We start from the raw sequence: 15,471 nt of genomic DNA on the forward strand, positions 1-15,471 counted from the left end.
ATTCATTTTTTACTCACATGGCTTTTAAAGGCCAGTTGTACCCCTCATTTTTTTTCCAATAATTTTTTGTAGCCCAAAGTAACCTCTTCTCATTTGGAATTTACATTGTCTGACCCTTCTATTCTTTTTTTAGTGCTTACTCATATATTATGGGTACTATCAATAGTACCTCTCTATCATCTAGCTCATCACACGGAGTATCTTTTTTTAACTGATACATGCCCTAAGTAAAGAGTAGAAGAATATATACTTTACAGCATTCACTAAATGTTACATAAATTCAATATAAAGCAATCCAAATACATGAGCCAATTTTATATCTATCCATGCTATCAAGAAAAGTCATAGTAATATGTTAAGTTATAAAATATTGGGCTGGGAAGGTGGCTCAGTGGTAGAGCGCTTGCCTTGCATGCCTGAGGCCCTGGGTTCGATTCCCCAGCACCATATAAGCAAAAAGAAAAAAGCCAGAAGTGGTGCTGTGGCTCAAGTGGTAGAGCTCTAGCCTTGAGCTGAAGAGCTGAGGGACAGAGCCCAGGCCCAGAGTTCAGGCCCCACAACCGGACCCAAAAAATAATAATAAAATAAAATAAAATATTGTGCTGTAGTTCTCAAACTGAATGAGTCCCTGAGTTCTTTTCATGTGTCATGGTCTAGAATCATGGAGAGTGTCCAATACTCCCCAAACAGAGGCATGTGCCTTGAAAAAATAGGGGCAAAGAGGAAGGCTGCAAACTAAATTATGTACCACTGATTTAAAATATAGCCCACTTTCAAATAGGTTAAAATGCAAAAAACAAAACAGTATAATAAAATTGACAAAATGTGGCAAATATGGGATTTCAAAATGATAATATGTAATAAAAGTTAGAAGCCTACTTTATTAAAATATCATCATAAATTAGGAAAAATGCTTGAAAGAACGGCAATTAGGCAGCCTTTCTTTCATCTGTGAAAAAATAGCTAACAGAAACAACATAAAGATAAAATGATTATGGCTTATTTTCAGGTCTCCAGTCACGTAGTTCTTATTTCTGAGTCTGTGGTGAGGCAGAGCATCATGGGAGAAGGGAGTGGTGAATGAAAGCTGCTTACCTCATGGCAGCAAGAAGAGAAAGGGGGGCGGGAAGGAGGCAGGAATCCAATATATTCTTCAAAGACACACTCGTAGTGACTTCCTCCACTAGGACCCATCTTCTAACAGCCTGTTCTGCTATGAATTCATCAACAGATGAATCGGTTCGTGAGGTTAGAATCCTTATGTCATCATCAACTGGTAACTAAGCTGGCAACTCATGAAACTTTGGAGTTATTCTATATCCAAACCCTAACCACCTGTCTCTGAGCACAGAGCACCAGGCCAAACCTATCATCATATCAGTCTGGCTTTATCACAATGTAAGGTACTACTTATGTTTCTAGATGAAAGTCCAAAAGGAACAAAAATTGCAGTGTGGCAGGCTTCATTTCAAAAGTGAAAAATGAAATCTGGACAACACAGGTTTCATGTTTAAAGGGAAAACAAGGTTGCTAATATGCTGCTTACCAGCTTATAAGCTGGTCCACAGGGAGCCAGCTCAGTGACTGAAATCAGCTTATTTAGATCAAATCTGCCAAAGCTCTTACAACTTTCTTTGCACTCCTTTGTATGGGATTGCTCATGTATGTTTTGTATTATTTATATAGATATATATATGTATATATATATATATCTGTTACATGTCTGTGAATGTGAGGCATTCACCTTGTCCACAGCACTCTTCACTTTCCCTGGGTGCCTTGACAAGGTTGTTCATATGTCATGTCAGTCTTCATGAACCTATGAAGTATAAATAGCAAAGAACTAATCAAAAGAAAGTAACATTAACCCGTAGTTCTAGGATTGGCAGCTACTCAATGAATTAATGATGAACTAGGCATGAGGTGATTAGGTTGTAGAATGTTAATCTAAAGAAGAGTTAGTAATGGGATCCCCAGAGAAGCCCTACAGTGTGTCTTCCCCAATTTACTATTCACGACTGGTGATAAATACAAAGCAAACCCCAGCAATTGTTTTATTCATTGTGTCCATATCAACAGTAAATTCAGCAATCTTGCCTTTCCTTCTTTCCATCCCAACACATCTCATTTTTTCATACAACTGTGAAGTAGAATGTAATAGATACGTTTCAATGTCCCAGGTAGAAGCATCTGTTAAACAAGAGAAAACAACAGAAGGATGTGTTCACACTGTTACTGTTTCTGCATTTCATTTATAGCACATTTAACCAGAACTCAATGGCAGTATAGCAATCCGTCTGCCTGCACATAGGTAATGTGGATATGATTTCAGAACTGCCTTGAAATGTATTAAGCCATGAACCCAGGATCCCTCTAAATTCATTAAGAGAGCAAGCTAATTTTGCTTTTGCCTTAGAATACTCTTCCTCAAGCCCTGTACCTGAGAGAATCAAAGAACAGCTCACAGATAGCCACAGATAGCAAGGATTCATACAAGAGCTGCACTTGTATTCCTTCTGGCAGTGCTGCATAGGTTGCTATGTAGGTTCCGAGGCCTAAAATGAGTCACAGTGCCATCTGGGCTGCCTGTTCTAAGGATTCATAAGGGACAAGGAGATAAGATCACACAGACCTGTACCCAGTTCCAGTGTGGAAGAAAGATGATTATCTGCCAGTGATATTGATGAAACAACCAAAGTACTGGTTCCCAGTACACCCTCCCTGTGCCACACTGCATGATTTCTGTGGAGAAATCCCAGAACATTTAGACCCAAACACAGATCAAATACAATAGGAAAATAACATCTATATCTATACATAGATGTGTATATATACATGTCTACCTATACGCATCCATATAAATATATGTGTGCATTATATATACACATACACACAGCTTTTTAATCATCCATATTGGCTTTCAAAAAACAAAATAGCCAGGTGTTGGTGGCTCATACCTGCAATCCTAGCTACTCAGGAGGCTAAGATCTGAGGACCTCAGTTCAAAGCCAGACTGGACAGCAAAGTCTGTGAGACTCTAACCTCCAATAAACCACTAGACAACTGGAAGTGGCAATGTGGCTCAAGTGGTAGAGTGCTAGCCTTGAGCTGAAGAGCTCAGGGACAATGCTCAGGCCCACAGTTCAGGCTCCACGACCAACAAGAAAGAAAGAAAGACAGAAAGACAGAAAGACAGAAAGACAGAAAGAAAGAAAGAAAGAAAGAAAGAAAGAAAGAAAGAAAGAAAGAAAGAAAGAAAGAAAGAGAGAGAGAGAGAGAGAGAAAGAGAGAGAGAAAGAGAGAGAGAAAGAAAGAGAAAGAAAGAAAGAAAGAAAGAAAGAAAGAAAGAAAGAAAGAAAGAAAGAAAGAAAACAACTATTTTTACTTATATTTGAAGAACATTGTATGAGCAACCACTGCATGTAAGCACAACCATTACATGAATTCCTTCACCAGTAGTTGCTTAAGAACTAGAAAGCTGTCCTATCTTCCTCATGTTTGTATCCTTAGCCAAATATACTACTCAAAACATAACAGGCATTCATAACTGCTTGCTGAATTGGGTGAACGAATGAAGGTATGAATGACTACAACAAAGATAGATGCCACCTAAACAAAATTGTCCTTAAAACCTGTGACAGCATGTATCCAAGAAAAATAGTAAATTTCTGTGGTTTGGGATATTTGATATTGCTACCTTGGTCACAGCTAATTGGTCCCAGGAATTCATACTAAGGTCAAAGAGCCATGCTTAAGGGAAGGGCCAAACTATGATGTAGCATGTTGATTTAAGATAGATGGATAGTGACCACTAGACAGTGGTCAGTCCACTCCAGCAGTCAACAGAGGTCACAAGCCATGCTGTCATATCAGGCAGGTGATGCATTTCAAGAAGACAAAGGTCGAAGGATCTGAAAGACAGTTGTGTACTTATACGAAACTTCTCATTCCAAGTGGGTTCTCCATAACATACTCTGAGAAACGGAAGTGTGACAGATTAGAGGTAATAACTGGTTTATACATAGTCCAGAAATACCACAAGCCCTGTTCTTTCTTGTTTTGTCACAGTATTTACATGTACATTTAATTCTCTGAGAACTTTTGCTCAAAGCAACCCTATTTCACAGAGGGTTAGAAAGCCTTTATTTGGAAGCATAAAATAACCACAAAAATGGAGTATAAGACTCCTGATTTAAGAAATGGAGTCAAGGCGGGGAAGGGAAGTGAAGGGTAAACAAAGGAGGAGGCTGCAATGCTTGGTAAGAAATGTATGCATTATCCTGCCCATGTAATTGTTGCCCCTCTGTACAGTATGTTCTCAAATAAAATAAAATACAATTAAAAAAAAAATTTAAAAAAAAAAAAAAAAAAGAAATGGAGTCATAATGTGGCCTCCATGTGTCTCTGTGCTCACAATTCAAACAATGTAACTAAAGCACTGCCTTTATTATGTCTTATAAATATTATCCCCAGGAAATGAGCCTCAAACTTGTGATAATGAAGCCACAGGATTAAAATTAGACCAGGCATTTTTCTATAAAGCAGTTACTCAAATTGTAATGTGAGTCAAACGTTGGGTTCCAATTTTTTTAAGACTTTATTACCTCATTCAGGAATCCTAAAAACAACCGTGGTCATCATCCATTAAAAATGCAACTTCTAGAATGTTCCACAGACAGGAAGATAAAAGTACTTTGGACTGGTCTATTTTCATTAGCGTCCTGCCAGTAAATATGTAAACAATTTTGAAGCAGGCAAACACACATGCTGAGCATAATAAAATCCATTTTAATTGCTGTCCTACCAAGGAAAAGAACTCTGAGTAACTTGTCAAATAAATAAATGATCTATGTCTTTCCTTGTCACTTTTCTTCTTCTCAGAAAGTTTAATAAATAAAATTGATGGGATTGGAAGGAGTTTTTAGGTCAGCTATTCCAATTGTAACATTCCTTCACTTAAATATCAGTTACCACAACATTCCAAACTTTGAAGCAAAAGTTGTTTCCTGCATTTACTTTGACACATATCATAAAGCAACATCAATAAAGTTTAGCCTAACAGTTCTGGCTAGAGCTTGTCCTGAAACATGCTTGTTTTTCACTTCTTAATTTTCTTTACCTTCCCCCAACTCCACACCCCAGAACAGGACTCATTCAGTTTATGGCAGGAAAATGAATTCTTTTTGTTTTTGAATCATTTGAGGTTTGCCATATATACTACAGAGAAATGCAACTTTCAATCAACTTGAAAGTCTAATTAAGAATAACTGAAAAGATTTAACAAGGAGAAAATATGCCAAATAAAAGAGAGAAATGTGAAAAATTACTCTGTTAGAGGAATGTAAAATTCCAGCTCTGGCTGGATTTTTTTAAAAGTGTTTTAATGATAATTTACAAAGAGGGTATATTGTTTTTAACATACCTAATTCTCACATGTTTTCAAATTAGAGGAATGTAAAACTCCAGCTCTGGCTGGATTTTTTAAAAAGTGTTTTAATGATAATTTACAAAGAGGGTATATTGTTTTTAACATACCTAATTCTCATATGTTTTCAAATTAAAATTTAAAAATCCTGACATCAGAAACTCATTTCCTATCATATATCCATCAATACCTATATTTTGTGAATAACAGAAGAACTCTGGGCAAGATTTCATACACTTTCCCAAAGAAAATTCTATGAACATGTACAGGCTAGTTTTCTCTCTCAAGAGCAAGGTAATAAATTTTTCTTGCATACAGAAACTGATATTTAGAGTACTTACAGTGGGATTGAATAGAAGACAACGGAAAATTGGAATCATCTGTTCGTATCAGGGAAGAGAGGGAAATAAAAGCCACCAGGAAAGAAGAAAATTAGAATCCAAAAGGGAATAGGTAGAAAATTTGTTCCCTTGCTTTCTTATAATTTTCTTTAATCTTTAGAATTTATTGTCTGTCCTGTATTTTGTTTCTGAAAGGAGTGATAACGTAGTCACTGAAATAACATCATTAAGTTACAGGGAAAATGTATGGTAGCTTGTATTCAGGAGAAGGTTACAGAAATAGGTCAGCAAATGGACATTTCTATAAAACAACTACAGAAATCACAGTTATCTGTACATTCTGTTCTCTGAGTCTTGTCTCTCACCTCTAAATTAATTCATAGAAAAAATTTTGTACTTATATGAACATCCATATAAGGATTGGAGATCATGTTTTTAAAGGTGAGATTACAGGAGCACTTTACTTTGATCGCATCCTACACTATTCCACTCCACCCCACTCCTAAGGAATGCCTGGGACTTGGCAGAAAGAAAATGCATCTCTCTTTCTGCCAACTGCATGTATATTGCCTGGTTGCTCCTATAAAGTGCTGGAGATTGATCAAATGACACAGACAGTGTTATACCAGAGGAGATGAAATTTCGTGCTATTCCTTTGAAATAAAATGTGCTATATTGTACTTACAGATTTTAGGCTTGAGATATTCAGATTGTTGCCTTCCAAATACTTTCAATAAATTAAATGCAACTTTTTCCATTAAATTTTTTTCTTAATCTCACAAGCATTTATTCACTTTCCTTCTGCCATAGGAATACTGACGATAGTAATAATAATTATGGACTTTACATACATTTTCTTTTTCAACTTTACAGGAGCATAAGGAACAGGAAGTATTGTTCCTAATTTACAAAATTTACCAGTTTTCACAATGGCATATAGCTAATAAGGAAGTCACAGGAGGATCTGGATTTTGTTTTCTTTAACTCTATTTCTTACACAATTTATTTGGAAGAATTTGAAGTATGCATAGGCCGTAGGATCCTACAATATCAATAGACATTCTAATTCTAGATGTAAAAATATTGTAGCTAATATATAGAAGATTTAATAACTAGGAAGGTACATGGTAGTTATAAAATCTGAGCAATATTTGGACAGTGTACTGCATAATCCCTTCTATAATAGCCAAAAATGACTTTTAAAGAACTTGGTAAAGTACTAGACTTGAGCACAAAAGCTCAGAGACAGCACCCAGGTCCTGAGTTAGTAAAGTTCTAATACCCTCTAATAGGTTGAGAATCTATATTTCACTCTTGTTAGGATGGTATAGCTCTAACAATGAAAAGAATAAAACTATATGTACAATCAAACATCTGGGCCATTAAACACATTTAAATTGCAACGAATTTTCATTTATCAAATAATCTCTTCAGAGACAGATGTCGGGTAAGTGTTTAACATGTTTGATTTTAGGAAATCGAGTTCAAAGCCAAGACCACATTAACAAAGCAGCTATCTAAGCTAGATGAGATAAGCTCCAACATACATTTTCCTACTCACCAGAATCTCCATTGGGCACTAATTTGGAAAATGTGAACAATACTATTGCAATTAGCTTAATTATGTTACCTTGTTTACAAATAGAAGGGAATTTTTAGCAATTCTCAATACTAGCTGCACATTAGAATCACTAACAGATATTTTTAAACAATCCCAAACCCTGGGTTTCAGTCCTACAAAAATCCATAGTTCTTGGGTACCCCTTTTTACAATCTTCCCATCTGATCACCATCTGTCTTTATGAGAAAAAGCAAGTAGGAATTGTTGCCTTGCCATGTCTGCATCTTCCTATGTTAGGTCTAAATAAGTTACTCTCTTGCAGTAGGCTGTGTTCAGGGAGATAGTAGCCAAATCTATTTTGAGATGAGAAATAAACTCGTGTGGAAAGGAAGTTTGAAAAAAGAAGCAAGGTGTGATGGTACATGTCTGTAATCTCATTGCTAAGGATGCAGAGACAAGTTTGAGACCAGTAGGAAGAAGAAAAAGGTCTCTAGTTTTAGTTACTTAAGGAAAAAAGGGTTATCTGATTTCTTCATCACATAGAAGACACACCCCATTTTTGTAAATAATCCTTTAATTATGACTGGATGCTTTTAAATGCATGTTTCCTAATAGCATTATGTCTTTATCAAGTCCAAGACAGCTGGCAAATGAGAGGAGCTGAACCTTAAGTGTCAGGCTCATCATTCTGATACTATGAGAATTGTAGACTACAAAGCAGGTTTTATAATCAACAACTCAATTGCCAATTTCTTTCATCCCATTTTATCAATAGTTCAGATCTACAATGCACAAAGCAACCTGGATGAACTACCTGTTTATCGGGAATCCAGAACAGAACATTATTATTACTGAGAGATGTTAGAGACATCAAACTTCACATAGTGTTCTTATAATAAAAAAAATTCCACATGTAAATAACTCAGCACATTTAAGTGTGAAGCTTATCAAGATTAACACCTAGCTTTCTCACTGGCATGAAATCTCTGTCAAATCCAAGTAGGTGGTTTGACATCTGTGAACCTCAATTTCTTCAGTTTTAAAACTATTAATACTTACATTAAGTCCCTTGGGATTTTTGTTATATATGCTTATGTACTTGAATAACAAGATACAATACAATATAGAGATAAGTTGTCAGTGATTACTTAATCATAAGAAGGAACATTTTCTCAAAGATTTTTGCTTTCTCAGAACCTAGCAATACCAAGCATATAGTAAAGACTGGGTAAATGAGTAATATTCATTAAATGGATAAATAAATGAATCATAGAACTGAAATTCACAGGAAAGGATGACTGGATAATTACAATGTAAAAGTAAAACCACTTCATTAGAATTTCACCCCCTTCAATCAGCAGAGTTATCAGTAACCATGTTTAGTATCCTACATTTTGCTACTCCTTCCTTTGACAGGAAAACAACTGAAGAAAATTGGACACATTCTTCCCAGTCAGGTAAGAGTAGGGCAAGACCAGACACAACTGGCATTCACCCACTTATTCTTAGAATGTTATCTTATATTCTGTACTTGTCTATTTCAGACTGATGATTGGGAAAACATATAGGGAAGAGTTTATAGAAGTTTAGCCCTAACCTGTACATGAAGGTGGAGAAATAAGAGCAGAAAGAGTATATACTCTTTAACCTTGTAAGTTAGGTTAATTGCTAGCATTCTCAGTGCTGGGATCTTTCTTATCCTAAAGAGCCTAAAGAATCAATCCCTTGATATTCTTCTTTAGGTTTTATGAGGATAAAGTCTTACTAATCATACTGCCTGTTTCCATGAGATTTAGGGTAGAAGAAATATCTGTGTTTGTCCTATCACTGATAAATGACTATGAGTTATCCACAGGGCCAGGGAACATTTTTCTGCCATAGGACATTTGGATATTTATAACATCACTTGAGAGCTATACAAAATTATCAATATAGGCAGCTGAGAGATACACCAAAGGTACTAAATGATTTCATGGGCATCGCATGACTCATAGGCCCGATGTTCTTCCTCACCTTTTCTGAGAGCTACCTTGGTCTCAGCTTCTCTAGAACGTATGAACTAGTTGATGTCTGTAATGTATTAATTGCTCTTTTTTCCCATCTTCTTTCACTTCCAGAGACCAACTTCAAATTTCTTAAACTCTATGTAAAGTAAGCATGCTTTATCCTTGTTGCTATTGTATTTCATGTAGTCCTTTTTTTAAGATACTATTAAATCATTTGGGGGATAATTGCTGCAAAGTCATTTATTTCTCTTGAAACTTGGGATCTTTAAGGAAAGAAAAAGAGAAAAATAGTAAAAAGAAAAGGAATATATTTAGAGAGTGCTAGGTACCATCCATTCCAGAAAGATTATATATTCTTTATATATTCTTTAATAGTTTCTTCAAATACCAATGGCACCAATAAACATATCATATAGAACTTCGTTCACTGACATCTCTTCATAAAACTTTACAACTATGTTTCTTACTCATGGATATTTTACTGTCTCATATACTTTTGATAAAATTAATCTACTAGAGGCTTATATATGGAGCTAGTGTGTTAGTTATATAACAGAACCAAAAATCCATGAAGGAAAAAGGCAAGATTTCAACTTTCAATACATAGGAATTTTAAGATTATTGGCTCAAATTTTAAGATTAATGGATCAAATGGGTTGGAAAAGCTAATCTTTATTCAAGGACTGATTTGAGTTTTTTTCTCTGATATTTTAATTAATACTGCTTTCTACAAGTTGAGTGTTTAAAACAGATATATTCTATTTTACTCAGGGTTATCCCCTATCTATGCCATTATAAATCTATGACTTTCTAATGCCTAAAATCTAAATTACATTGAGATTCTCTTTATTTGGTTACTCTAAAGTAGAATTTTTCACTTTGCTTTGTTTGCTGTGTTTAATCTAGTTAACATTGATAACACTTGAACTCTTTCCAAGTCATGTGACTTTTCAGTTGGTTTAGGAAGTGTGTTCAATGTCTCAGAATTTATATAGAAATGATTGGCCTATTCACAGCTGGGACAGCCTGAGAAGTTGTCAAAGACATTTGTTACCATATACTAAGTGTTCACTGAACTATGTGCATTGAATTGTCTATTGTTGGCAAAAGTCCTACAAGGAAAATAGTATTCTTATCTCCTTTATACTCATGGAGTTTAAACCCAGATCGTATGACTGACAGTGCTACCCAGCATTCAAACCCCATCTCTGGCCTTTAAAAAGGCACACTTACCTAATGATCCTAATAAAATTACAAATTATTTCAAGGTACAGTGAATTTAAATTATATAAATGATAAGGGCAAATGTGCTACGTAATTTGAGTACTTCTGCAACAACATTCAATACCACTTTTTTAAAAGTTCAATGTAACTTTAAAAAGTTCAATATAACTTAATCCTCATCTCTAAATATCACCCCATAAAACAAATCTGGAATGATACAGGATAAAATGACAGCTATGCGACAAAGTTCAACATTTAGTCCCTGGGTAATTGAGGAGGGGGTAATAAACCCAACATTTCTCCAAAAACATTTGTAATTTCATTTGTAGAGAAGTTCCAATTAGATCCCACGTCTTTCCCCAACAATGAATGAGTGGATGCATGCACAAAGATGAGAAAATCTTAAAAGTACTAACAGGTACTATTTTTATAACAAATCTGACAAAAAATTAAAAAGCCATGTATTGACTCAGTATTTGAAAAACAACATTTCTTTTGTGAATAAGCCAAAAATTTCTCCCAGAACAATGCTAATGTGAGAGTACAAACAAGTCAGACTTGGCAAATTCTAATTCTTTCATTGTGAATTAGTGTCTATAGTCTTGCTAGGATTTAAATCTTGTCGTGTGAAATCTGAATTAATTGCTTAGTTATTTTTTTAAAGTTACGGACGGTATAATATACAAACTAAACAATTCAATTCAAATCTATTTTTAAGCCTTTTGAAACTTTATCCTATTTCCCTCTTGTTCTTGTATATTTTTATTCTGTCTTGCAAGCTGATTAGGAATAATAAACTCAAGATCAGAACTTCACGATCACAGCTTTCAAACATGCCCAAGTATATGACACATGTTTCATCTCCCTTGGCACAAAAGCCTGGTGTGTTCCATCTCTCTCACCATGGATACGGCCCCACTTAGTTCAGCCCAAACCACACCGACTGCTGAGAATGAGGACCAATGGGTCATTAAAACAGGTTTTCCTCTCTTTACTCTGCTAATGTGCATCAAGTGCTTGAGATAAAATACACTTTTAGAAAAGTCTGCCAAAGGGTAAAGGAACAAAGGGAAGAAAAATAGAATGACAGGCAAGGGGTGGGAGACAGACCAGTATGACATATAGAGATAAACAAAGGGGAGGCCAGGAATGCTTGTTGAAGACTATCATTTTTTACAGATGTATTCATGGTATTCATGATGAGAAGCAGAAAGTCAGAAGTCCCGTGTACCAAAGTTATATATAAATAGGCCGAATATGCAAGTAAGAACATTGCTTGTCCCCACCAAGTGGCTACTGTTGGCAGTCTGGAAGTAAAGAATATCCTTTCTCTTGTCTCCAGACAATGAGTCTTTGAACACAGAAGTTTTGTGGTACCTTAATGCCTTCCCTGAGTGAGTAGCCCAAGGGAGGGGGAATGGCAGGGAGAGTGTCTTTCTTTGGAAATTGGGCATTAATTAGTTCTATTATGCTTCCTTAAGATAACCATACAGATGCTTTTCTTTGCTTTGATTATCAGCACATATAAAAGGGTTGCATTTTTCTAAGCTACCAAGCAACGGAGGGTTTGTATGGCTATGACACCTGCCAAGTGATTTCCTGCCAGAGAAATAAAATGACAGGAAAGAGAAGTCAAGTCAAGTGCCCTTCCTGCTGCAACCCAGGTCCAGCACTGCTGATATCCTGAGAGGAAAAGAAAAATCAATGTTCTGACTTGTATTTATGCCCCAGGCCAGTTGGGCATTACTTGTTTTCTCTCTAGTTTGGACATAGTTTACTAGAGTATGTCCACACAAATGGACACATGCTCACTCCCAAGTTTTGTGTTACAGAACAAAACTTCACAGATATTCCAGACTAATCATTTCCCCCCAATAACTCAGAGTTCTCTGAAATAAACTATGTAAGCAAAATATATAAAGACATACAAAATATACAAAATAAACAAGTAGCCAGAATATACATCAGGACATTCTATCCCAAAGCTAGAACAATCAGTCCCAAGAGAAACTGACAAACTTTGCCAAGAATCCAGCTCACTCTAATTAAGACCTTGTTCTAAGGACTTTGGCTCTTTGGTACTACAGCCAAGAAAGACTAGAAATAAAAGGAAGGGATGTGCATTCCCCATGCACACATGCTGACAGTGGACAAAGACAGCTGTCTCTCAAGCAAAAGACAATGGTACCACCTTGGCAAATCAAAAGCAGCACAAAATGAAAATCATAGAAAAAATTATCTGTACACTTGATAACTTTCACTGTATATTAATATAGCACAATAAAATAGATAATATTTGTAAAGAGAATTCTGAATCTTCAAGAAAAATATGAATGTCAGATACTCCTTAACAAAAAACAATGATGTTTCAATACTTTAAAGCAGTTTGTACACATCAATAGGTAATTTTCTATTTACTGTCATAATAACTGAAATCATTATACTTTAATAATATTAATATTTATAGCACATGGTCATTTATCCAATTGCTTGATATTTGGCCAGGAGAAAGCCTTATCAGAAAGTGAGAAAGAAGTTGAAATATGCCAAGTTTAGATTATTTGGGAAATGAAGCTAACAAATGTATATGTATTTATGTGGGAGGAGCATGTCTTTAAAAACTTGACGTGCTGAGGAACCTGCCCCAAATATCTACTTCTCTAGAACACACTGGTTCCAGTTCATGTATCTGCAAGCTAGAAATTGTGCTAGCAGAGTGAGGAAGTGGCCTCCTTCACAAAAGACTTAGATCAGGGCCTGGGAATCCTAACTGATCCTCAGAATTACCTGTAAAGAAGGCAGTTTTCTAAGATCAACTAGCTGGGAATGAATACTAGCTTGGAATGTTTATCTGGGACTATGGACCTTTTCCACCTTCTGTTCTGTTAGACCCACTATCCAGGATGAAGGGGGATACTTTGTGACATCAAAATAAGTTATGAGAAAAATGAAGTTTGTGGTTTTTGTTTTATAATGGTCCTGGGGTTTGAACTCAGGGCTTTTTGCTAGCATGGTTTATTTGCTCAGCTGGCACTCTACAACTTGATCAAAGCCCTTTAGCCCAGCTTTATGCTATTTGGACATGAAATCTCAAGTACTTTCACACACTTTTTTGCTTTGAACTCTGACCCTTTGGATGTCAGCCTCTTAGTAGCTCGGATTACAGAAGTGAGCTACTGTTTCCAGGCTTGTTTGTTCTTAAATTTCCTCATGAAGCTGTCAAGGGCGTTCAATATGTCCAGCTCTAAAGACTTTTTAATCTTCTACCATTCTTCCTTAGCATAAGGGAAGCATATATATGTGGGGTATATCTGTTTCATAATGAACCACTCATCCAGGTATCCTTCCTCTCCATCTGGCTTTGTCCTTTTCAGAGGTTTAATTTTCTGCAAAGACATAAGACCCTTCTCCACTGCAGAGATTTCCCAAATGCAATCTCATGTAGAACAAGTTTTTTTTTTTTAAATAAAGGGCATCAGTCAGGTGTTGGTGGCTCATGTCTGCAATCCTAGCTACTGAGGAAGCTCAGATCTGAAGATCACAGTTCAAAGCAAGCACCAAGCAGTTAAGTTCATGAGACTCTTATCTTCAATTCACCACTAAAAAGCCAGAAATGGAGCTGTGGCTCAAGTGGTAGAGTGGTAGCCTGGAGCACAAAAGCACAAGGTCAGCACCCAGCCTGAGTTTAAGCCCCAGGACTGGTGCACACACAAACACATCATTAGTACTGAATTTGAATATGTAGAGCCTTCCTGCCTGGGTAGTACCAAACCCTAGTTATGCTTCTTTGGCATCTTTGTTCTCGGAACATCTACTCATTGCATTTATGGGTGTTTTTCCATTACATGGAAAGCAAACATTGATAACTCTAAGCATACAGATAATTTCTTTTGCACAAACTAAGCAAACTCTTCTGTCAACAAGGAAATTGTTGGTTTTTTGGTTTTTTTTTTGGTTATGGGGCTTGAACTGTGGGCGCTGTCCCTGAGCTCTTCAGCTCAACGCAGTGCTCTACCACTTCAGCCACAGTATCACTTCTGGTTTTCTGGTGGCTAATTGGAGATAACAATCTCATGGACTTTCCTTCTCATGCTTGATTCCTCTGATCTCAGCCTTCTGAGAAGCTAGGATTATAGGCATGAGCCACCAGCACCAGGCCAGGGAAACTTTTTTAAAACCATTTTTCCTTTCATTGCTGAACAAGGATGGTATATAGTATGAGACTGAAGGGAGAGGGAGACTAAAATTGACATTTTTCTGCAAGATTCCTATTACAAGTACTTGAAAACGTATGTATAAGATGGATATCGGCTTTGACTATACATATAAAAGTTTCTGCATAATCACTGAATTCTAGCTCTCAAAGGCCGGGATAGTGAGTATTCATCTCCTGCCCTATACAGATGCATTTAAAACCTTATCAGTAGTATTGGAATATTTATCCAGTTTCTCTTAAGCAAATGATATCCGTTACATTCTTCCCACATAAGACTCTAAAATTAAATGATCTAAAACTCTCTAGAACTTACATTGCCTAAACATATCATGATAGATTTGTATTGTTAAAGGGACAAAACTAACTAGTTAGCTTTTTTTTCCCCATAAACAGACAGGCAGTCAGGCAGACAGACACAGACAGACAGATAGGTAGGTAGTGTTAGGTCTGCTTGGGGGAAAAAGGGTCCTTGGCTTTGTTCTCTCTCCTTGCACCCTGGAAGTCCCTGCCTAGCATCTGTAACCCAGGTAACAGGCATGCCTGGGACAGTGGGAGGCCCCTAAGCTCTTAGTTTATTTCTGCCATCCTCTGAGGTCACCTCCATATCCCCTGTGGCCACACTCCCTCCTCACCCTCCCCTATATAATCTCTCTCCTGCCTCCATAAACTTTCTTACTCCACACACCTCAATCTCGTGC

The sequence above is a fragment of the Dipodomys merriami genome, unplaced genomic scaffold (genome assembly GCF_024711535.1).
Source record: "Dipodomys merriami isolate MVZ:Mamm:240054 unplaced genomic scaffold, mDipMer1.0.p SCAF_20, whole genome shotgun sequence".
NCBI lineage: Eukaryota > Metazoa > Chordata > Mammalia > Rodentia > Heteromyidae > Dipodomys > Dipodomys merriami.